The sequence below is a fragment of the Leopardus geoffroyi genome, chromosome A1, assembly GCF_018350155.1.
Source record: "Leopardus geoffroyi isolate Oge1 chromosome A1, O.geoffroyi_Oge1_pat1.0, whole genome shotgun sequence".
Taxonomy (NCBI): Eukaryota; Metazoa; Chordata; class Mammalia; order Carnivora; family Felidae; genus Leopardus; species Leopardus geoffroyi.
In genome coordinates this window covers 41,445,991-41,469,061 of record NC_059326.1, presented here as the reverse complement: position 1 = coordinate 41,469,061, position 23,071 = coordinate 41,445,991, and the positions used below count along the sequence as shown (strand labels likewise).

Genomic DNA, 23,071 nt, shown 5'->3' with positions numbered 1-23,071 from the left:
ACATCAAGGAAGATAGCATCCCTATCTCCCAGTTTCTGTGGAAGATTAGGAGCTGAACTTCTTGAGTAGCTCAGGGCAGGTTGCAAAACTATTCCTGTCACAAAGATAGGTATCATTTCTTTCTTCTTTTATTTGTTTCCTGCTACAATAGCACTACCACTACAGCCAAATCAAGATTTTCATGAACAACTAGCTCATGCTGATTGAAAATCATATATAGGATGTTAACAACCACCACCACAACGAAACATGCTTAATATAAAGTATATGAAATTACTCATGTTAAAGTGTGAGTAGTGAAATCAATGTCAACCCATCTATAAGTTCTAATTAAATGCATGTAAGTCTAATGAATTGGTATGTCTTGGGCAAATTATATATATATATATATATATATATATATATATATATATATATACACACACACACATGTGTGTATATATATAAATGTATATATATATAACATAATTGCTAAATAACATTACATTAATCTTTTAATCCAGTAATGTGACATATATCTCTCAGTATCTATAACACATATATCAAGTATATAAAGTATATGTATGCATATATATAGTTTATATTTTTTTAAAAAAGCTGACAAAAGACCTACCTGGTTTTCCAAAGGATACATATAGGGGTATCAGGAAAAACTGACTCTAAATATATGAGAATTCAAGAAATACTGACTCTAAAAATATGATATCTGAGCAACAATCCTATACAATAATGAGTTCACCTATACAATCCTATACAATAATGAGAACACCTTAGAAAGGTGTTCTGAAAATAGCTGAGGGGGGGAAGGCCTTTCATTTTGTACAAAGGATGACTGTGAGATGCCTAAATTTAATACTTGTTGAAGGCACATTATTCTTTCCTCACCAATAAAAAATAGACACTTCTACAGAAACAGCTGAAGAAAAATTAGTATTTAATAAATTGGAGTATAGAGAATTTTTGAGCAATTGATGGGGAACAGGAAAAGGGATTGTATTTGACCTTGATGCTAGAAATATTTGTCAGGCACACGGTGTTCATGCCATTGAAATTTGGAGCTATTATATTAGAATGTAAGTCCTTGAGGACAAGAATATTTTTGGTTTTTTGTTTACCTATTTTGCTCTCTGCTGAATCTCTTTGATTGAAACAGATTCTGGAATATGGTAGATACTCAAGAAATATTTATTGACTGAAAAAAGTGACAGGTAATCTGAAATAAAAAGAGTAATATAAACTTCATGGAAAAAGAAACTGAATTTTAAGAATATTATGTATTGTTACAAAAATAATCAATAAAACATGTAAAAATCATACCACAGTATAATAATCTGCTTGTCAAAAATGTAAAATCAATTAAGACTATTATTTGGATGAACCAGAAGTTAGGTTTTTTTTTTCGTTATAAAGCACCAATAGTTAAATCCACAATCATTGCTATAATAATGTTTTTAGAGCTATAACCTTATCCACCCTAAAAAACACAACACAACACAACATAATAAAACAAAACAAACATGTAAATAGTGCTTACACAGGATACTAGACTGGGTGTAGGATGTTATTTGAAATGAGAAAACTTTTCATTACAAAATTATTTTTTTTTCACCATTGGCATCTAATATTTTGATACAAAATAGGGAGAACAGAAGAGAAAAGAAGTCAAGGTAAATAGGGGCCAATAAAAGCAAAAAATCATTATTAAATTCTCACTTGAGCTAGTTTCCATGTACAAATATAGGTATTGAAGCATTATTTCATCTTTACTGTAATGGTTGTCCCTGTGGCTTGAATTATTTTTTAATTCAAAATAACTTGTAGAAAGTATTTTAAGCCCTTTTCATTGTAGTATTTAAACGTGGAATTTTAAGAAGTTAAGTGTTATTCCCATTTGAACATGACTGTTGCTTGCACCCCATGACTTCTTCCTCTTTCTTTTCAGAGTTCTCTGAAGCGGTATCTGTGCAAAAAGAATAGGAAAGGAAATTATTCATTTGTTAAGAACTATATGAAGACCTAATGACATTCACTGAACTTTGAGTTTCTCTGGCTTTTAATGTTGAGTGTGAGTTTGGGCTTGGAGACTTAGATGAGCTGTTTATTCCTCTCTTTCATATTTTCCCCTTCTCCCTCAGAGGAAGACTTCAGTTTGCCTCAGCAAGAGGGAATACAGGTGAGGAACTGAACTGACAAGTCAGGTCAATGGGACCAAGCATAGTCCAGGACTACTAACATGGCAGAAGACAAAAGCTTCTGCCTCTATGACCAGGAAATTAAGTGGTTATGTATGGCCTACATTTGTCCAGGGAAGGCAGAATATTTCACATTCTTTGCTACAGAAAATGGAAATGAGCCGGCTCACAGAATGGTATCATCCTTAAATGCAGAATTTCTTCTTATAAAATTGGGACCTAACAGTTGGCATGCTGAGACTTACTTACAACTGCAGCTCTCTGTGACGGCATTACAATGGAGGTAAAGAGAGGTAGAAGCTTGAAAGGATGCATCTATCTCATCCCTGCTAGTTGTGTTGGAAAAAGGAATACAAGGGTAGAAATATCCACCCCCTTTTTAAAACTAAGAATATATTATATGCCTACTTCTGAATTAGCCAAGGATTCCCCTTGCGCTGGAAGGTAATAGTTCCTACTACTACTGAAAAAAAAAAAAATGTCTATTTGGTGAAACAAATACTTAAGAAGCAATGAGAAATCCCCGTAGGAAAGATCATGAAAGCATTGGTGGAAGTGGTACCTCAAAAAGTTCTCTAAAAATAGTCAAGATATGCAAACAACCTAAGTGTTCCTCAATGGATGAGTGGATAAAAGAATATGTGGTATCCATATGCAATGGAATATTGCCATGAGAAAGAGAGAAATCCTGTCATTTGCAGCAACATGGATGGATCGTGAGAGCATTATACTAAGTGAAATAAGCCAGACAAAGAAAGATAAATACTGCTTGGCATAATTTATATGTATAATCTTTAAAAAAAAAAAAAAGCCAAACTCATAGAGGCAGAGAGTAGATAAGTAGTTGCCAGGGGCAGGAGGATAGACTATAGGGAGAGGTTGGTAAAAGGATACCAACTTTCAGCTATAAGATGAGTAAGGTCAGGGTGCCTGGGTGGCTCAGTCGGTTAAGCATCAAACTTCAGCTCAGGTCATGATTTCACAGTTCATGGGTTCAAGCCCTGTGTCAGGCTCTGTGCTGACAGCTCAGAGCCTGGAGCCTGCTTCGGATTCTGTGTCTCCCTTTCTCTGATCCTCCCCTATTCATGCTCTGTCTCTCTCTCAAAAGGAAACAAACATTGATGGAAAAAAAAAGATGAGGTCTGGGGCACCTGGGTCAGTTAAGCGTCAGACTCTTCATTTCTGCTCAGGTCATGATCTCATGGTTCGTGAGTTTCAAGCCCCACTGTGAAAACAGAGCCTGATCGGGATTCCTTCTCTCTCTACCTCTCTCTCTCTCTTTCTCATTCTCTGTCAAAATAAATAAATAAATAAATAAAGCTTTAAAAAATGGGTAAGGTTTGAGGATATAATGTAAAACATGGTGACTATAGTTGCATTGTGTAATTGAAGTTGCTGAGAGTAGAACTTAAATATTCTCACTGAAAAGAAAAAAAAGAAAGAAGGAGCAGAAAATTTGTGAGGTGACAGATGTGTTAACTTGACGGGGAGACTCCTTTCACAATCTCAACTCACCATGATATACACTTTAAATATCTTACATTTTTTGTCCATTATACCTCAATAAAACGGAAATTAAAAAAAAATAGTTAAGATACGAAAAGAGAGTGGGAAGGGAAATGTAGTCCCATAAATTTGGGGCAATGGTACAAAAAAGAGCTTAGAGTAGAAAGTGAACACAGTATGTTTAAAAAGAGCAAGAAGCTCTATCTCAGCTCATGCTGGGAAGCAGTGAGATCTAAAATCGTACATGTAGAGTAGAGACGGGATTTTGAAAAGACAAGTGAGTCATGGCAGTGAATACCCTATGGGTTCTTGTCTGCTCTGAGAGCCACTCATCTGTTATGATGAAAATGTTCTGCATGTGTGTTTCTGTATAATCCTGCTTGTTATGTTTTGTAGATTGATGTTAGGCTTAAAAACAGGCTCTTTGTGAGAAGGAGGAGTATTATGAATCCCAGTGTTAAACTGCCAGTGCTCTTTAGTAAAATTAAAATGCTAATCCACACTCTGAATTTTGTCACTCTTAGTAAACCCTAAAGTAGGTGATTTAGAAAAGAAATTTGAGAATAATTAAGGAGAACATACCCAAAGTGTGATAATCTATTCTCATACTAGCTTCATAGTCTACACGTTGGAGGAAATAGGTTTTGAACAAATGTGGAAAGGTGTGCTGGTTAAAAGAAGAAAAGAAGTGATTATAAATTCTGCAGCCTACCTCTATTACCGGCTGTGATTCCCAGCCATCTGCACCAAGCAATCAAAAGACCCGCTGGTGCTTAGTCAGAGAAGGAAGTGTCAGCTCCCACACAGTGGTGGTCTAGACCAGAGGTCATAGGACCAATTACCATTAAAAGGACTTTTCCCAACACTGAAAGGGGATCCTTATAACTCCAATTAGACTAGAAAGCATGGGTAGATTGCTTGAATGCAGCAATAATTAAAAATTGCTTTAGTAAGGAACAGATTATTCTCAGAAGTATTTTAGTATTTTTATGTTTTTTTTTTCCCAGTAGGCAACCTATCCAGCCAGAAAAAATTCTAAAAATGTTAGCCAGTTTTTCATTACAAGGTACCATTGGGATGTAGTAGGATTTAACAATATTATAGTCACTACCATCACAATGATAATTGTTTTGAAAACAGATGATGAACCCACTTGAATTGTGTAATTTCAGTAAATATTAAGAATCTGCATGTTTCCCACTTAAACAATAAATTATTTTAAATTTCAAAGTAATTACAAAGCATTTTATAGATACATCAGACCCACACAGTATTTTGAATCGCAATCTTTGCAAAGAATTACATATATAACTTTTAAACTTTCATAGTTATATGAGCATATAACTCAATATTAGTTTATATTGAGATGAAATTAACAAAATATATAATAATATTTAATTATTCACTTTTTAAAAATCATAGGGTAGAACTCATTATATTATGCTTCAGTAGCAAAGAGACTGACATGCTACAACCATATAGTGTCATAATTGCAAATTAATTTCTTACAAATAAATCACTTAATTAAGTAAAATCCTGGGGCATGTTACCCTCCAAAGAGTAGGTAACAATTCAATTGTTAAATAAGCTCAACAGAATTAGAAATGCATACTTTATTCAAAGATAAAAAAATATTGAGATTATCCTAACGACCTCTAAGTGTCTTCATATGGCAGCAATAAAACATGTACTTAACTACTGTTGTTATTATTGTTGAAACATGATTTTTAAAAGATCTTAGAAATTAGAACAATAATGAGACAATAGCAATATTTATTGCAACACATCTGAATTTACACTCATTCCTTTATTTCATTCTGACAACAATCTGAAGCACAAGATACAATTATTTTACCATTTAACCCATTCTCTGGCATGGAGAAATAGACCAACAGATATATATGAAATGAATCCCCTTTTTACTACTGATAAAGCCTATGCTTAGCTAGACAATGGCGCAGAACTAGTAAATGGTAGAGCTGGGTTAGAATGCCAGTCTATCAGATTCCAAATCCCACACACTTTCCATTATGAAGTATTTCCTTTTTCTTTTATATCCACTTTGAAGTATTAATCAAACACTTGGGTGTTTATTTTCTTGAGTGTTTTCTTGACTGTCAATTTTGTCAGATGGGTTATAATACCTCCCTTGGTTATCCACTTTATTTGGAGTGCTTCACATACTGAGAAACAATATAAATTCTTTTTGGTTGACTTCAAGACTCAGTGCCCTACCTTTTCCATTTTGTGATTTTTTTTTCACCTTTAGTGACTTTTATCTTCACTCAATATTCGACACTCCATCTTATCATCACCTGGAAATTCCCAACCAATTAACACTTGAGTTGAATCGTTCCTTTCCCAAATCACAAATCAGCTTATTCATCTCAGTTAGTATCAAGACACATTTTCTTCACCTTTTATGAAGTCCTCCTGTTGCTCAAACCCTCTATTTTTCCTTTCTTTCCCTTCTCATGATCTTTTTCTTCCTCATCTAAGATTCCTTACCCATCATGTCAAACATTCTCTGATTATTTTTTTTAACAGTTCTTTTTCTCTATGGTGTTTTGATCACAATGCCTGGGGGGAAAAAGTGCCCACCTTCTCTACACACACACCTAGTCAGTGAGCACTACTGGAGATGCTTGCAAAATGAGGTAGATTTATGACACTACAGATTTATGGCACCCAACCTCACCTTGAACCTTAATCACAACTTGTAACTTTCACAATTCCTTCTTCACTCCTTGCTCCCATTCTTTAAAATAGCTATTTAAATATTTTTGCATAAGTCCCCATAAATCTCCCGAAACTCTCCTCACATCCCCCTCTTTCCTTTTCTCCTACATTCAGTAATATCTACAACAGTGTAGATGACATAATTATTGAATTAATGTCTTCCCATTTAATAGATCAGTCTCTACTTCTGCCACCAGACTAATATACTGATCTGCATCTAGACTGTTCTTTAACTCTCCTTTGCCAAAGGACGCAACACTACTTCTCAGTTATATGCTCTTTCTTTCTCTATTCTTTATATGTTCATTCTTGCCCTCCCTGCTGACTCCTTTCCATTAGCTTATAAACATCAAGTTACCAAGTTATCCCATTAAACCCCCTCAATCTTTTGGCTTTCTAGTCTTACTATAGTTTTCTTCTCTTCAAGGCGTGTCAAAAGTTTGCAACACTGGCTTTCTCCATTTCCTTATGTCCCTCACTCAAACTACAACAACTCCATCATTGCCACGCCATAGCAGGAAAATTTCTTTCAGTAAATTCCCCACTCTGTCTTATTTCCAATAGATAAAAATTAATGTTCTTTTCACTTGACCTACTGGCAATATCTGAAGTTGCTGGATACTTTTTATACAATGAATTATTTGTCTTCTTTTCTTTTTGATTATTTCCTAATTTCCTTTGTGGGCTACTCTTTGTGTGCATCCTGTAAATGTTCTAAGGACTTTTTTTTTGGAATTTTCATTGATGTTTTCACTTTCAGCAGAAGATCTACTGCTACATTTACATTAAATAACACAGTGCCTAGCATATGGGAAGTGCATGGTAAATATTTGTTGAATCATTAAATAAAGATTATTTTCATCTGTTAGGATTCACTGTGTTCAATGACAATCTGGTTCAGAAAATTTCTAATGCTTAAGGTTATATTTTAGAGATGAGGTTCTTTCTTTTAAGTATATGAGGAACTACGCTTTTCAGACTATTTTGATATGCTATGCTTTATTTTCTTTCTTTGTCCAATAGGAAAGAAGAATATAAGCAGGACTATAGTACTTTTGTAAAAAGGAGAACATATCACAAAAATGTGTTTTCCTTTTTTTATACACAAAAATTATACATAAATATTAAATGATGATTAAATTTTGGCTTTAACATGAATGTGTGGAATTTTATATTTTGATCTAATCATATTTATCCAAACTCACATCAATCATTATCTTTAATATCTTTACAGGGAAACACTTATTAACAATCATTGTAAATCGATGAAACCTACATAGTTTTTTGTCCATCTTTTGATAAGATTGAAAATTTAAGTACATTTAACTGCCACAAAACTGGAAACAAAGGTAAATTGATCCCAAGGTACAGGAAGATTTTCTGAAATGCTGATATGCTGTCACATAATAAATATTATCAATATGTTTTTCAAACCTCTTATGAATTAAATTACCATGAGATGCAAAACAAAACAAGAACAAAAGAAATGACTCTGGCATATAAATGCCTTCTTCAAATGATCCTTTGTTCTTACAAGGCCATGGTTTAATTATCATCCTTATTCTAAGCATCTGGTTCACTGCTTTGATTTAGTGAAAGGTTAGTTTGACCCCACACTCAGAAAAAAAAAGTCTTTATAAGGTAGTGGAAGTAACAATCATTACCTGGAGATTATTTATCAAAAGCAGGAATTTCAAGGATGAAACAGTCACTGTTTATCAAATAACTGACCTTGACAAGCTGGATAAAGTTGACCTAAACTTTAGCTCTTATAGATATGTTAAGGATAATACATTTTTTTCCTCTTTAAAATGAATGTTCAATTGTCCAATAAAAACATATCTCATTCTTTTAAAGTCCTTGCATCTTACTTTGATAAAATGTAGGCTCAAAGATTCCAAATGTAGACTCTTAATGGTTCTTTATTTCCCCCAGATTAGTATTCATGTGGTAAAAGCCATGTAATTGCCTCTTTTATGTCACTTTATTACCTGAGGCATTTCTAAGAAAGAGAAGTTGTGAGTTAGAAGGTACTTGAAGAGAAAACTTCACTGTTCACCATTCAGGATTTGTCAGTATGTGTACATATTTGTGTATGTATACATAGATATGTATGTTTGTGTTAGGGACGGGTTTGAAAAGATTAGTGGAAGAGAATCACATTGGAAAAGGAAGACGATCAAAGTAACACTGATTGAAATTACCTGCGCTATTGAAGTGATGTACTTGCTGGCCACTTTGCCCTCTCCCCAAAAGGAGAGGGAAAAATCAGTTTTGAAGGCTTTTGCAGAAGCTCTTTCCCATACTGTTCATGTTATAATCTGATCATGATCAGTAGGGCAAAACCATAAAGTTGGTTCAGGATTACACCAACTATAGAGTAAGGAGATCTTTCATCTTTTCTACCCCTGTTCTCCATCATTTTTGCTTTGTCTGGAAGGAGAAGGATTGAAGGATCAAGGCTTGGCAGGGAGAAGCCAGGAGCAAGGTACTGTCCCTTGTATCATGCCAGTGTAAGCAGAAGGTATTCTCAGATAAGAGCGTTAGCTAAGGTGTTAGGATAATCAGCTAATTAACAATTTCATGTGTAGTGGAAGGAGGCAGAGTCTTACCAAGCTCTCAAGTGCAGGAATATTGAGGCTTCCAAGTCCTGAAACACCAGAGGTTATCTATCAACAAAACTGCCAGCAGCTAAAGGACTGTGTGCGACTCTTAAGTCCCAGAGTAAATATTGCAGTTATGGAATGGTGGGAACCGGTGTTCTTATTCTAAATGGGAGAGGAATGGCTAAAAATATAAACAGACTGAAAATGCCCCAAAGGTTGTAAAATCTATTTATTTGCTCATGTTTTAGGTAAATGTTTCAAAAGCTGTTTTGGAACATGTTGCTCTAAAGGGAAAGCTCTATTTCTAGTAACAATTAAGAACTAGTTTCTAACTTGTACTTTTATATTTGCCACTAGCAGTATGATTTCTAAATGCAGTCCTACATTCTTGAGATATCACTCATGAGCAAAGCAGGGTCTGAAGCTACCAAATGTGTCTATTTCAAAATGTGTCTAGCTGGGCCAGGTACTAATAGAGTCCACAGAATCCACTTTAGAAAGGTCCCATTCTAATATTCAAGCATTCAGTCTTCAGTTAGCAACTTTTAATTGAGGACCTACTAATTTCTGGACACTGCTGTCACTCTCAGACCTGCCTCCTAAGCTGCCACCTAGGCAGGATTTCATTACGTGGGTTTGACTGCTTCTCCTCCCCTATGGCTGATTATCTAAGTACTTGTGTCCTATGAAGGACTCTGGGAGTGGACAGGGGCATTTGGAGCCAACTCCCCAACGGTTTCACCTCTCTAGAGATTGCCTAGATATTAACAACTCAGGTCAGCCAGAACCTCTTAACACTACCTTCACAAATAGGAAACTCCTTAGGTTAGCTTTAAACACATTGTAGGAAGTGACAAGTGTTAGAAAATGTGTTGGTACAAAAGAAATGCAAGTTCTACTCCAAAAAGGCTATGAGTTGTGATCATTAAGCCTTGACCTGAAATTTATTTTCAGTTCATTTTAAAAACAAGTAAAACAAACGATCAGAAACTCTCTCAAAATCTTAAGAAAGGGAAATATCAAAGACTTCAAACATATCTATATTGATCTAAGTCTTCTTTCATTTTTCCTATTTTGAACTATTGGAGCATGCATTCTATTAGTAATCATTTTAGCTTAAAGAATAAAAAAAGAGGGGCGCCTGGGTGGCGCAGTCGGTTAAGCGTCCGACTTCAGCCAGGTCACGATCTCGCGGTCCGTGAGTTCGAGCCCCACGTCAGGCTCTGGGCTGATGGCTCAGAGCCTGGAGCCTGTTTCTGACTCTGTGTCTCCCTCTCTCTCTGCCCCTCCCCCGTTCATGCTCTGTCTCTCTCTGTCCCAAAAATAAATAAACATTGAAAAAAAATTAAAAAAAAAAAAAGAATAAAAAAAAGAATCAATCAAATTGATTGATAAAATTATTCTCAAAATACCATGATGTGAGTGATAAATATAAGATATGAAATCCTATAAAAAGGTTTACATTTAAGGAGCACCTGGGTGGCTCAGTTGGTTAAGCGCCCTACTCTTGGTTTTGACTCAGGTCATGATCTCACAGTTCGTGGGTTCTAGCCCCACATCAGGCTCCATGTTGACAGCTCAGGGACTGCTTGCGTTTCTCTCCCTCTCTCTCTCTGTTCTCTCACTGTTTCTCAAAATAATAAACTTCTAAAAAGTTTTACATTTCAATCTCTATTACATACACTATGATGGCTCTACCATTATGCAAATGTATATTTCAGAAATTTGATTTAATACTCATGTTTACATTCTTAATTAAATATCAAGACTATAAAATGCAAAAATTGATGTTTTTCTTGCTGCATAATATTTATATAGACTTTTAGGGAAAAGCAACTGCAAACCTTTATTTTTATAGATTTAAATATGTGGACATAACATGCACAGTCTGCCTTGTAAGGCTTTGATGGAGCAATGCAGTCTTTCTGGAAAATGTTTCAAGTGACTATCATAATTATCAAATTTTCTACGTGACTCCAGCACCTAGCATAAAACTTGTCTTTAGTAACTTAGTATTTCTTGAATAAATGAATGAACTGTATTTCTCCATATCAAATATGTATTTTGGTACAATGTTTAGCTCAGGAGGTGGTTAAAATATTATCAACAGGTCTTTTTTTTTTTTGAATGTATACTATGTGCCATACATCGATATATTGTAAAGATGTATTCTCATCAAATCCCAAATTAGATTAAACAGATTCACTATTATGGATTTTTGTATTTTGTAGTTTTTTAATTTGAAAGCAACAAAGATATGTTAGCATGAGGTTACTCAATTTGAATAAATGAGACATGCTGCATAACAATCCAACAGGTGTCTTTTTCTGACAATACATACTTATAGTTTGGAATGGCATATGATGGTTCAGATCACAAGTGATTCTCAATCAGGAGGGAGTTTGCCCACAAGAGGTCGTTTGGCAATACCTCCTATCTGAAGACATTTCTGGTTGTCACAAATGGCAAGGTGTTATGGACATCTACTGAGTAGAGGTCGGGAATGCTGTTAAACATCCTACAATATGCAAGACAATCCCCTACAGCAAGAATTATCTGACCCCAAATGTCAATAATACTGAGGTCGAGAAATCCTGAATTAGCAGAAGTATTCACGTGATTTGGGACCTCAAAGTAGGGAATATAAGAATTTGTATTTAATAGAGTTTTAATAGTTCTTTTTTACAGGTACTGATGGCAGTGACTAAGCAAGAACATTTTCATATATGTATATCTTCGCTAAAGAAAAAAAGGCAGCATGGCCGATACAAGCTACAAGTGCAGATGCTGGTACATGAAAGGTTTCAGCCTATATTCTTTCCCTTGTTCAGAGGTCACATTATTTTAGAACACAAACTTATATATTCTATCTTTTAGGGAGTGATTTTGTTAGGGAGCCTTTGTTATGGTTATGTTTGTTGATTTAACAAATAAATCCCCAAATCTCAATGGCTTCATCCTACAGAATATTTCTTGCTCAGCAATGAATCCAATGTGGCTTTTCTTATTTTGGAGTAGCTCTACTCCATGTGGTGATACAATGACCTGGCTCTGCTCCATTTTATGGCTGCACCATCTCTATATCTCAAAATCTCTACTTCAAACTTGAAGAAGAGAGCACAGTGCACCTGCTTTTCAAAATCCCTGGCCCAGGGATTTACTCATCATCTTCTGCTCACATTCCATTGGCGAGAAGTGGTCACTTACCTATACCTGGATTCAAGACGTGCTGAGCAGACACGTTTCACTTTATACAGGGAGAGAATACATTTTTTGTGTGAGTACAGCTGACTTTTGTTACCAGAATCCAATTCACTTATTCCATAATCGAATTTTAAAAGCCTATTAAGCGCTGGGCACTCTACTGGATTCTAGACACACACAAGTATGAACAGTTCTTGACTTTGAGGGATGTACAGTCTAGTAGGGGCTTTTACCCATCTCAGGTAATCCCTGTGAACTAGAATCTTGTACTTGAAGAAACTAGGCAGAGTACCTTGAAATATTTCTGTAGCTTGGTTAGTGTAAACGTTTTCTCAATGCTTGCTATGGACTGATGGGTTGCATCCCCTCTAAAATACTTATGTTGAAACCCTACCCTCGGGTGTTAAGAGGGGTGGGGCCTTTGGAATGTTATTAGGATCTGATCAGGTCATGCCAGTGGAGCCCTCATGAGTGGGACCAGTATCTTTATTAGAGTCACACACGAGAGAGCTTCCTTCTTCTCTCTACTCTGCCTTGTGGAGATCCTACAAGAAGTCAGCAATCTCTAACCTGGAAGAGGTTTCTTGCCAGAGCTTGACCATGCTAGCACCCTGATCTTGAACTCACAGCCTCCAGAACTGTGAGATATAAATTTCTGTTGTTAATAAGCCCCCCAGTCTATGGTATTTTTGTTAGAGCAGCTCAGTCTGACTGCAACAAATACCATTTACAGTTATCTCTAAGTGTATTTGACTTCAGGGAAAGCCTATAAGACAAAATTGCCCTGAACAGTATCTCTGATGAAAAGATGTGGCCAGAATTTCAAAAAACAAAGAATCTTATCATTAATAGTGGTCCCTCCTTACATAGGGCTAACTTTGGACTCAGAGATATTTCAAAACATTTACAAAAGCTTCTTTCAAATGTTTAAATATGAAATCATGTAAGAAAATATTTTTTTGTTCTGGCTATTTATCTTTTTCTTTGGATGAGGGTATATAAAGGAAAAATGAAAAGAAAAAGAAAAAGAAATAAGACCTGCAAATCCTGCTACTTCTACACTTCCACAGACAGGTACCACACTTTACTCTCCTCTAAGGTCACAGAGATGGCCATTCGTTTATTTCAAAATCAGTTCTATGCCTCAAAACTGGTGTTTTACAATGTGGGTCCTTAGTGATACCAACTTACTGTTTTCAACTGTGGCAGAGAATTTTATCTACCTATCGCAAACTCTTTTATCCTGTTTCAATTAATAACAGACTCATTTTTAACTCAGTACTTTACCTCTCAGAATGAAAGACTGCATTTTCCAACTTCTTCCTAGGATAATTGTGGCCATGTGTCTAATGAGATATAAATGGGAATGTAGCTCCCATTAGACAAAGGTTTAAAGGGAAATTATTCAACTGAAGAGTCCATTTTTTTTTCCTTTTGTTTTGCTTCCTTTGCCCACTCAGCATCAAGACTCTGAGAGCTGTATTTCCAGCAGTCATATTGGAGCACGAGGAATCTGGAAATCCAGCCATACACCAACATTGTACACCGTGATACAACCAAGATGGGAGCTGGTGTCTGGCAAACATGTTGGATATGCCATACCTCACTTGGACTCAATCTCTCAATTTCTTCTTTAATGAGAGAGAAATACATTTTTATCTTGCTTAAACTACACTGATTCATTTGCTCTTCTTCTCTTCCTTTTTTTTTTCTTTTTGCTGTGTTATTTTTAGTTAAACTGCATTCTAACAGATACTACTATCGAGATGAATTACAGGGAATTACTCCTATACTTTTTTCAAGACTCCATTTAATCTTCATATTTTCCACAAGCCCTTGCTCGACTTCTCTGGGATTAAGTGAACCCTTCTGTAAACTCATGTTGAAGTTGCCATTTTTAATTTTTTTCAAAAAGTTTATCTATTTTGAGAGAGAGTGCACCCATGCAAGCGGGGGAGGGGCATAGAGAGAGGGTGAGAGAGAATCCCAAGCAGGCTCTACCCTCAGCTTGGATACTGACACAGGGCTTGATCCCACGACCATGGATCACGACCTGAACCAAAATCAAGAGCCAGCCACTTAACCAACTGAACCACCCAGGTGCCCTTAGAAGTTGCCATTTTTAATATTTCACTTTTTGACTGTTTTTCTGGTTCAGGTAAACTATTCATTGAAGGATAGCATAAAACCTGAAAGGTGAAGATATCATCATTGCACAGTTCAGTGAATTTTCAGAAAGCAAATATACTCGTGTAACTATTATCAATCCTCTAGAAGAATTTTTTGTAATCAATTTCAATATCTACATGCCACCAAAGGATAATCATCCTGTCTTTTAACAAAATAGATTGGTTTTGTCTGAACTTTATATAAATAGATCTATACTGTACATACTCTTTCTTAGACCTACGTTTTTTTTCTCAATATTACACAAGTGAAGCATATTTATATATTTGAGTGTTGCATTTATTTTTTTGTTATCATTACTTTATAGTATTTTCTAGTATATTATGTTCCAGTTTATTATTTTCAAAAAAAATTTACTCTGATAATCTTTTGTGGTTGTTTCCAGTTTGGAGGTATTATAGTGCCGCTACTTACATTCTTTTACCAATCTTTGGCATATGTGTTAATTTCTTTTTCGTTGTGTAGCCAGAAGTGGAATTGGGGTTCATAGGATATAAGAATGTCTATCTTTAGCAGTAATGCTAAATAGTGTTTCAAATTGGTTATGCCAATTTACACGCCTACCAGCAGTCTCTAAGTAGTCCTCTGTTACTTGTTAATCATGAAGTCCTACAGCAAGCTAACTTAGATATTATTTGTGTTTATTCCTTATTACTTAAAACGTATTGAGAAAGGGCACATCGTTTCTATTTACATGTTTCTAACTTACCACTTTTGGGGTATTCCACTGTGATGATGATAGTCACAATGTTACAGTGAAAAAAAATGTATTAGTTAAACTCTTAAAGATATTTCCAAATTTCATAAGTTAAAATGAATAAGGTAATTTTCTGGATGCTCTGAGGCTATTTAGTTTGGTCGTTTATTGTCTAGCAGATATTTTATTATTTTTTAAAATTTTCTTAATGTTTAATTATTTTTGAGAGAGAGAGAGAGAGAGAGAGAGAGAGAGAGACAGAGTGTGAGCAGGGGAGGAGCAGGGAGAGAGAGGGAGACACAGAATTCAAAGCAGGCTCCAGGCTCCAAGCTGTCAGCACACAGCCTGATGCAGGGCTCAAACCCATGAATAATGAGATCATGATCCGAGCCAAAGGCAAACGTTCAGCCGACTGAGCCACCCAGGTGCCCCTGTCTAGCACATATTTTAGCTTTTTTTGTTATAAGTAAATATGTTTTTACAAATAAATATATGACTTCACTAAAAGACATTTAGAGTTTAGAGAAATTTAGAGAAATTTCAGAGTACTAGATAATAGATGTTTCAACACATCATAAATGCTAACTGGAAAGATGTTGCAAACACTAAGAAAGTTGGTTTGGTGAAAAGATATTTCTAAAAGTATATGCTAAAAGTAAAGGAGAATGTCCTACAATATAAGCCACCTTTACTGAGTACAATTATAAGTGATCTGACACTTATAAATTGTCACTGGCAACTTTCTAGGCTTTTCCTCAGCCTTTGAGAAACATGTTGGCTCTATATTGCTGAGCCGTCTTTGACCTCAACACTTCTAGCTTTACATGTGTTATGAATTCATGGCTTTGTGACAAAAACATGGCCTTCTGAGGTATGTGTAGTGTTGTGTGTTAGGGAGAGGATTTGCTCTCTGGAGCAGGAAGTGTTATCTTGGGGCTAGCAGGAAGGAATACAGCTTGACAGTGGAAGTGATCAGTCATTAGTAATCAAGTATAACAGGTCCACAGTAGAGATTCATAGTAGTTCTATGCTGGGAATTTAGAATCAAAGGCAAGGTGATCTTTGTGGAACATATCAAGAGCAATGAAGATTGGAGAGAAATGAGCTATAGATGCAAAGCTGAGTTATAGCAGAGACTCCATACAAAATCGAGACCAGTGAGAAGAGATCATTTCATGAAATAGCACCTGTGAGAGTTAAGTAGGGGGCAGTCACAGGTCACAGGAAAAAAAGCAAATATGTTTTTTGTTTGGGTGACAATATTCTGTGGAGGTAAGGAAACTTTGGGAGCCAGGAGACTGAGTCCAAATCATTTCCAGTAGATTGTATGGCCCTTTGGCATAGGTATTTGACCTGGGAAAGGGAGGACAGAAGAGAAGGAAGGAAAAGTGTTGAAGAAGAGGGAGGAAGAACAAGTACTTGCTAAGTACTTCGTTTAGCAAAATGAATTTAGTATAGTTACCATCCTCACAAGATTTATCATCTAGCAGAAGAAATGGACTTTTATATAATAAACAATAATATAATGAAATGAGTTTCATATTAACATTATGAGAGGTAGCCTCATAAGAGGGAAAGAACACAATAATCAGATTCAAAGAAAGTTCAGATTCAAAGTGCTCTTATCTGTGAAATGAGAACACTGAAAGCAACTGATATGGATTTTTGTTATGATTAAAAGTCATAATCAATTTAAGTGGCCTTGATAAAACCTAATATTATTTTATTATTGTTGTAATTATCTTGTGCCAGCTGCTGGTCTAAGTTCTTTACATATATTAACTCATTTCTCTTCATAACATTCCCATGAGTCAGGTATACTTATTACCTAATTTAATATAAGGGGACTGAATCACAGAGAGGTTTAGACACTTGACTGAGATCTATCTGGGAAATGGTTAAGTCATATTCAAATGCAAGTTCTAGGCATCTTAGGCAATTAATATAAAATAGCTTAACAACAACAATAAAGTCCAATGGGAACACAGATGTGTTTCCCACACTTCCTTTGTTTATGGGTATAAAAAACCCAAAGTATCATAAACCAAAAGGAGTTGGTAATTAGTGCACCAAACTCAACTCCAGAAAAGTCAGTGGTACATATGCCCTTAAGGATGTTGGAAACTTTAATACCATCAGTTTCCCATTGTTTGCTCTTGTCTTTGCTTTCCTCTGTGCATTCATTTCTCAGCAATACTTGAACCTCAGCATTATCAGCCCAGTGCTTGTATCCTTATTGCCTTATGGCCAGAGAGGAACAAGACACTTTTTCTCCCTAAGTTGTGTTTGAACAATACCAGAAAAAGGCTCTGGTTGGCAAAGACTGGGTGAATGTGGGACAGAAATTATGCTTAGGAAAGAGCAGATGGGAGGAGCAACCCAAACAAGGTTACCAGGTTTACAGGTGTGAGGTACACAGCTATTAAAATTCTTGTCTCTTCTAAAGGAGGAACTGAGTAAATTTGTGTGGAGAGAGAGAAAGGGGCTGGTGATGTCTACGATGGCTTTAATTTCCTGAAAATTATGCAAGCTTCATTTTATTCTACCATGTAACTTCAAATGAATTCATTATATCCCTAATTATAGTTTTATTTGATACATTTTGGAAGCCTTCAATATATTATATATGGCATTTGATGGCAGGAATTTGACTAAAATAAAGATTTCTGCTTAGAAGATAGGCACAAAAATGTAAAATACCTTCAAAGGAAGTCTTAATTCTTCACAAAAGGTTATCCGAATGATTTTCCTGAGTATTTCTATCTTTTAAAAAGGTACATATTATGTGGTAATTGTTCTTTTAACTACTGACACAATTAACGCCTAATGCATGAGAAATATAATTTATGGTTTTATTTGGCATGTACTTACGCACCTGCATAGCAATTACTGATGTGACATTTTTGTCTGCACTATAAAGCATTGCACATCCTCCCTTTCATCAGTTTAAAATTGAAGCAAAGAGGCTCGCTCCTTGGGGAGTACCTGCCCTGATCTTATCTGGTAGAATGAAAATATGATTGCCTTACTGACACTATAAATTATGCTTTCCCAACTCGAGGACCCTTCTGCAATAGTAATCTACACCATTAGTGTGACTTTTTTGCTCTATAGGAAGTTGTTTTACCTTTACAGTACTTAAATAGAAAATCTTTCTTTTTTTTTTCATCTCAAATTATATGGCAATTGAACACCACAAAGAAGTATTTCCTATGAAACACACGATGTAACAACGTTTCTCTTTATTTTCATGATGAACATAAGGATCTGATTCAAATGGTAAGTATCAAAACTGTAAAGTTAAGTGAAACTATATCAATTTCTTCCTTTGAAATAAGTGGTTAAATGGCTCTCTTGGGTGAACTTTTTCTTTAACTTTTTCCATTTACAATGAATTGGAAACACAAATAGGCAATAACTGTCACTGCCTTGAAAGTGAAAGTGAAATCCTTGTTTGTGTGGTCTCTGTAGACATTTCATGCCAAAGGTGGTGATTTCTCAAAGGTTCTTGTTATACCCATAACCTCAAATGCTTTGGGATGAAACTCTGCTCAGGTATCTGTTTTTTTCTCTTTAACTGATAGCTTTCAACTTTTAAAATTATATATATATATATATGTATATATTTTTTTTCTTTTTCTGTTTCTTGCCTTTCTGTAATGTCACTTGCTTTCCCTTCTATTCATTAATTTCTTTGGAACTAAAAGAGAAAAAAAGCATTTTTAAATTCACCTCAAAATACTTTCCCATCAAACTGCTCTTGAAAAACCTATTTTTCATGACACAATTGCAGAATAAACCTATGGTTAATACCTTATTTACACAAACTGAAGGCTGTTATATCTGTGTTTGGCGACCTTGAAACTATATTGTGCTCAGTGCCCTTTTTATAACCTTAATTACTGGGGAATACAGAGCTTTAAAGAAAGACTAACATTTCACTTTAACATCCACAATAATCTATTATAAAGCCAGCTAAGCCAGTCCCCAAATACAGAGAAATGTTATTACATGCTCAGCTAGCTGTCAAGGGGCCATGAGTCAGTGGCTTACAGTTATCAAAAGTAACAAGGTTGTTCAGAATTTCCTCCAACAAAGCCAGCCAGCTTATGGAAGGATTAAGCTCTCTTTGATTAGAACAACTGGAACATGTCCTACCCTTTTAATTAGCATTCCCTTTTGCTTGGTGGAGGCTGGTAATTTGACACTCACATTAGGCATCTCAAGATATGATTTGGTATTTTGTCCCACTCATGAGCATTAGAGCCATGGTATATACTTCTGCATCAACTAAATTCGAGCTGCAGAAGGATTTATGTTCAAAACCCTGTAAAATCCCAAGGGCACTATGCCTTTAATAGACAAAATGTAATAACACTCCAATATAATGTGTGGCAGGAGACTCGGTTAGCCTTTAGGCATAGTATATTACCCTAAGGCCATGCTCTTTTTGCTTTCTATCTTTGGGAACAAAAAGTTTTATGTCATCTTTATTGATACTTCACAGGTTTACATTTTAATTCATACCTTAAGGCAATTCAGTGAGGGAAGACCTCTACTTATGCTGCTGGATTACTTAGTTGGTAAGTAAATATAATTTGTCAGTGACCACACTAAATGGAACAGAGTGGAGGCTTCTAGAATGAAAAAGGGAAACGGCATCTGCTGCCACTCCTCAAGGACACATGATCTGTCTGTAAATAAATTTAGGTGTAAATCTCTCCTTTCCCCAACTTCCAGGCTGACTCTACTTCCATTATTCTAGCATTTCTATGTTCCCTTATTTCCTCTACTTCCTTTTAATTTCCTTTTCCATTTTTCCTTATCTTATTTCTTTCCTCTGGTTCCTCTCTCACCCCCTTGCCACCCTTTAAGTAAGTCTTGAATAATAATGTTCCTGTTGTGAAAACTGCCTAGTGTTTTGTTTGTTTGTTTGTTTGTTTGTTTGTTTGTTTTTCTGATTGTTACCCAGAGCAAAAATGGCAGAATTCAGAAGGAATTTGTGGAAGTGGAGCTTCTGTTACTCGTAATTGAAGAAAGAGTAATTCTCCCCATGTAATTGAGAAAGAGTAAGTAAAGTAAAAAAATAAATAAATAAAAAGTAACTCAACTGGACAAAGACAGACAACCTAATTCAATTTTTTTTCATCTTTAGTACAGTCTTTTCTACAATTGGGTAGTATTGCATCTCCTTTATGTCTAAGGGGACATTCGATGTTTTAATTCTAAGCTACCCAGTTTAGATTTAAACTTCAGAATATTCTTTTTCAAGTCACTTTCAGAGAATTATGACGAAAGATTCTTGTAAATTTTCATCCTTCAAAATGTATCTAAGTATTTCTGGTGTTTATACTTGAATAGTAATCATTTCAGTCAAGCATTTATGAAGCACCATGATTGAGAGAAGCACAGAAGATATTAGAGAAGCAAAATGAATTACTTGTCAATTGCAAGGGACAGATAGGACAAGGGTAATGTCTAATAAGAGGCATCTTACACAGTTTGCAAATATGACCAGTTTATTTAGAAACCAGAGCCCTTTTTTATCGTTAGTTGTTTTTGTTGGGTTGTTTATGTCATGAGGTGAGTTGGAGGGTACGTCAGGTGGGAAGAAGGAGCTCCATGGATTCTCCTAATTAAGGGTGAATGGAATTGACTATTCTTAGTACTTCTTTTTTCATTGTGAAGTAGAAGGTGAAAATCTTAAGTCAGAGTAGAGCAATGGGTTTGGAGATTTGATGAGAGCAGAGAGGTTTTGAAAAGGGTTTTGGATATAATGGCAAAGAAACTATGGAAGAGCTCCTGGGCCACACTGAGGGGCTAGTTTTTGAGTTGGGAGATCTCCCCCCACAGCTGTCAACTTACCCACTGTATAAAACAAAAGACTGATTGAAGATTAAAAAACTTCCAGGTTTATCCAGTAGAAGGAAAAGTTACCTGGGAGTTGATCAAATTAGAAATGGATCAGTTTAAGAAAACACTAGGAACAAACTCATTTTCCTATAATAAAGGCAACATCAAAAATTGTATTTTAATAGATAACCTACTTTTGATATTTGAGTAGTATATGGAGCATGATGTGTCCTCATCACAGGACAGGCATGTCTTTCTGCTGCTTTCCACGCTTTTTCCTTGAATTAGGGTTGACCTCAAAGAACCTTACAAATAATTCTTTGAAGTTACTAGTATATGGATTTCTCATATGTTTGTTTTGTTTTTAATTCCCACTGCAGAAAAAAAAATGGTATAAGTCACCTACCAACAACAGTTATTCTAAAAGTTATTATGTGGATTTAGAATCACTATATATGTGATTTCTGAAATTATTTTACAACCTCTAGGGCCACACATCTTTGAAGAATATACAATATAAGTTCTAACACATGGAAACATTTTCCATGGGCCAAAAAAGAAAATAAAATGCTATAGAGGACAATGTTATTTGTTTTACACTCCAACTCCCTTATGCAACATGTTAAGCCACTTACAATGGGAACAATGGGCCAGATTAATCCTACAGATTTCATTTGTTTGGTCAAAGTAGCATTTAAAACTTTTTCAATTGGAAAAGATTCTCAATGGGCATACACTTTCCAGTTTACACATTCTTCATCTCTGTTTATATCACTTTGCACTTCAGATTCACCCGATTTATATTGCTTGCCTCTGTAGATATTTGTAATCAGAAATACTGCATTCTTTCTCATTATATCATAAGAGAATAATAGAATTACATTGGTTCTCTTAGCAATAGTAAGGATAGAAGAAAGCTGTTTTGTTTTAATTGAATAATAATACTGGTCATGGTTTAATAAGTACAGATGATTTACACACATTTAAAAAAAAGCCCAAAACATTCCTCACAATAACCATATAAGAAAGATGCTTTTATCTCTATTTCACAGGTGAAGAAATTGAAGTTCATTGGTGTTAGAACAACTTTCCACTGACACAGAGTTTATAAGGTCTGTCCACTGACAGACCCGGATTTAAACACTTTGGAGTCTGTGTGCTTTTAGTGCTTATGACATTAATCTCATCTCTGTCACAAAACTTGGGTTTTTCAAAAGAAAATTTCTGCAATCTAATGAAAAGCACAGGCCCCAAGATTATTTTTTTTTAACTTCTCATATAAGAGACAATCAAGTCTTATTACATTCTAATAGACCTGAAAATGTTATCTTACTCAAATTTTCAGAAATCCATGGAACTTGAAGAGATTAAATAACTGGGTAAAATATATAGTACCTCAGGGTAGGAGAATTTGAACTTCAATGTAGCCAAGTTGCAAAATACACACCCCAATAAGTCCAGTAAGACAAGATAAAAGAAAGCTTACTTAGGCCTATCGTCATTAAAATAAGATGTTCCATTGGCAGGTCGTCCATCAATCCACAAAGTTCCACTCTGGCCTTGTGGCATCTGTGGTACATGTATTAATACTACAGATCAAGTGTTAATTACAGTTGGATGAAAGAAGAGGTATTAGCTAAATGTCAAATCCAACTAAAACTAACCTGTTAGAAGAAAACTGCTAATCTCATAGTCATTGCGTATCTAGATAGTTTTAAGCTATCATTTTAGTTATTCTGTTAGTTTAAAAAGGCTTACCGAATCAGCAGCCTATAAGCTGACTAAGCTTAGTCTCGATGCTAGCTCGGGAAGGTCAGGCATTTTGGAAGATCACATTATATGGAGACTCTACAATTTTGTTTCCGAAATTTATTTCCCAGATGCCATTGAAAATAATTCTGTTCAATTGTTTATGAAGATGTCACTGATGAAAAAATGCAATCAGCTTCTTTTTAAAGTTTTAGTTTTTTCTTCTTCACTTGTTCACAACAATTGCATTAGGCAAAACGTACTTTGTTCAAATTTTTTCTTGAGTTTGCATTTGCCTGTTATCTGGGCTCAGAAAATACAATTCTCTGTCTTCATGT

At 35.3% G+C, this 23,071-nt stretch overlaps 1 long non-coding RNA gene across 1 annotated transcript; it reads left to right on the top strand.

The window, feature by feature from the left end:
- The first annotated feature begins 18,589 nt into the window (after positions 1 to 18,589).
- On the top strand, positions 18,590 to 21,752 carry LOC123580531. The gene is made up of 3 exons (XR_006703413.1): positions 18,590 to 18,686; positions 20,104 to 20,200; positions 21,473 to 21,752. It is a non-coding gene; the product is annotated as an uncharacterized LOC123580531 (long non-coding RNA).
- The last annotated feature ends 1,319 nt before the right edge of the window (positions 21,753 to 23,071 follow it).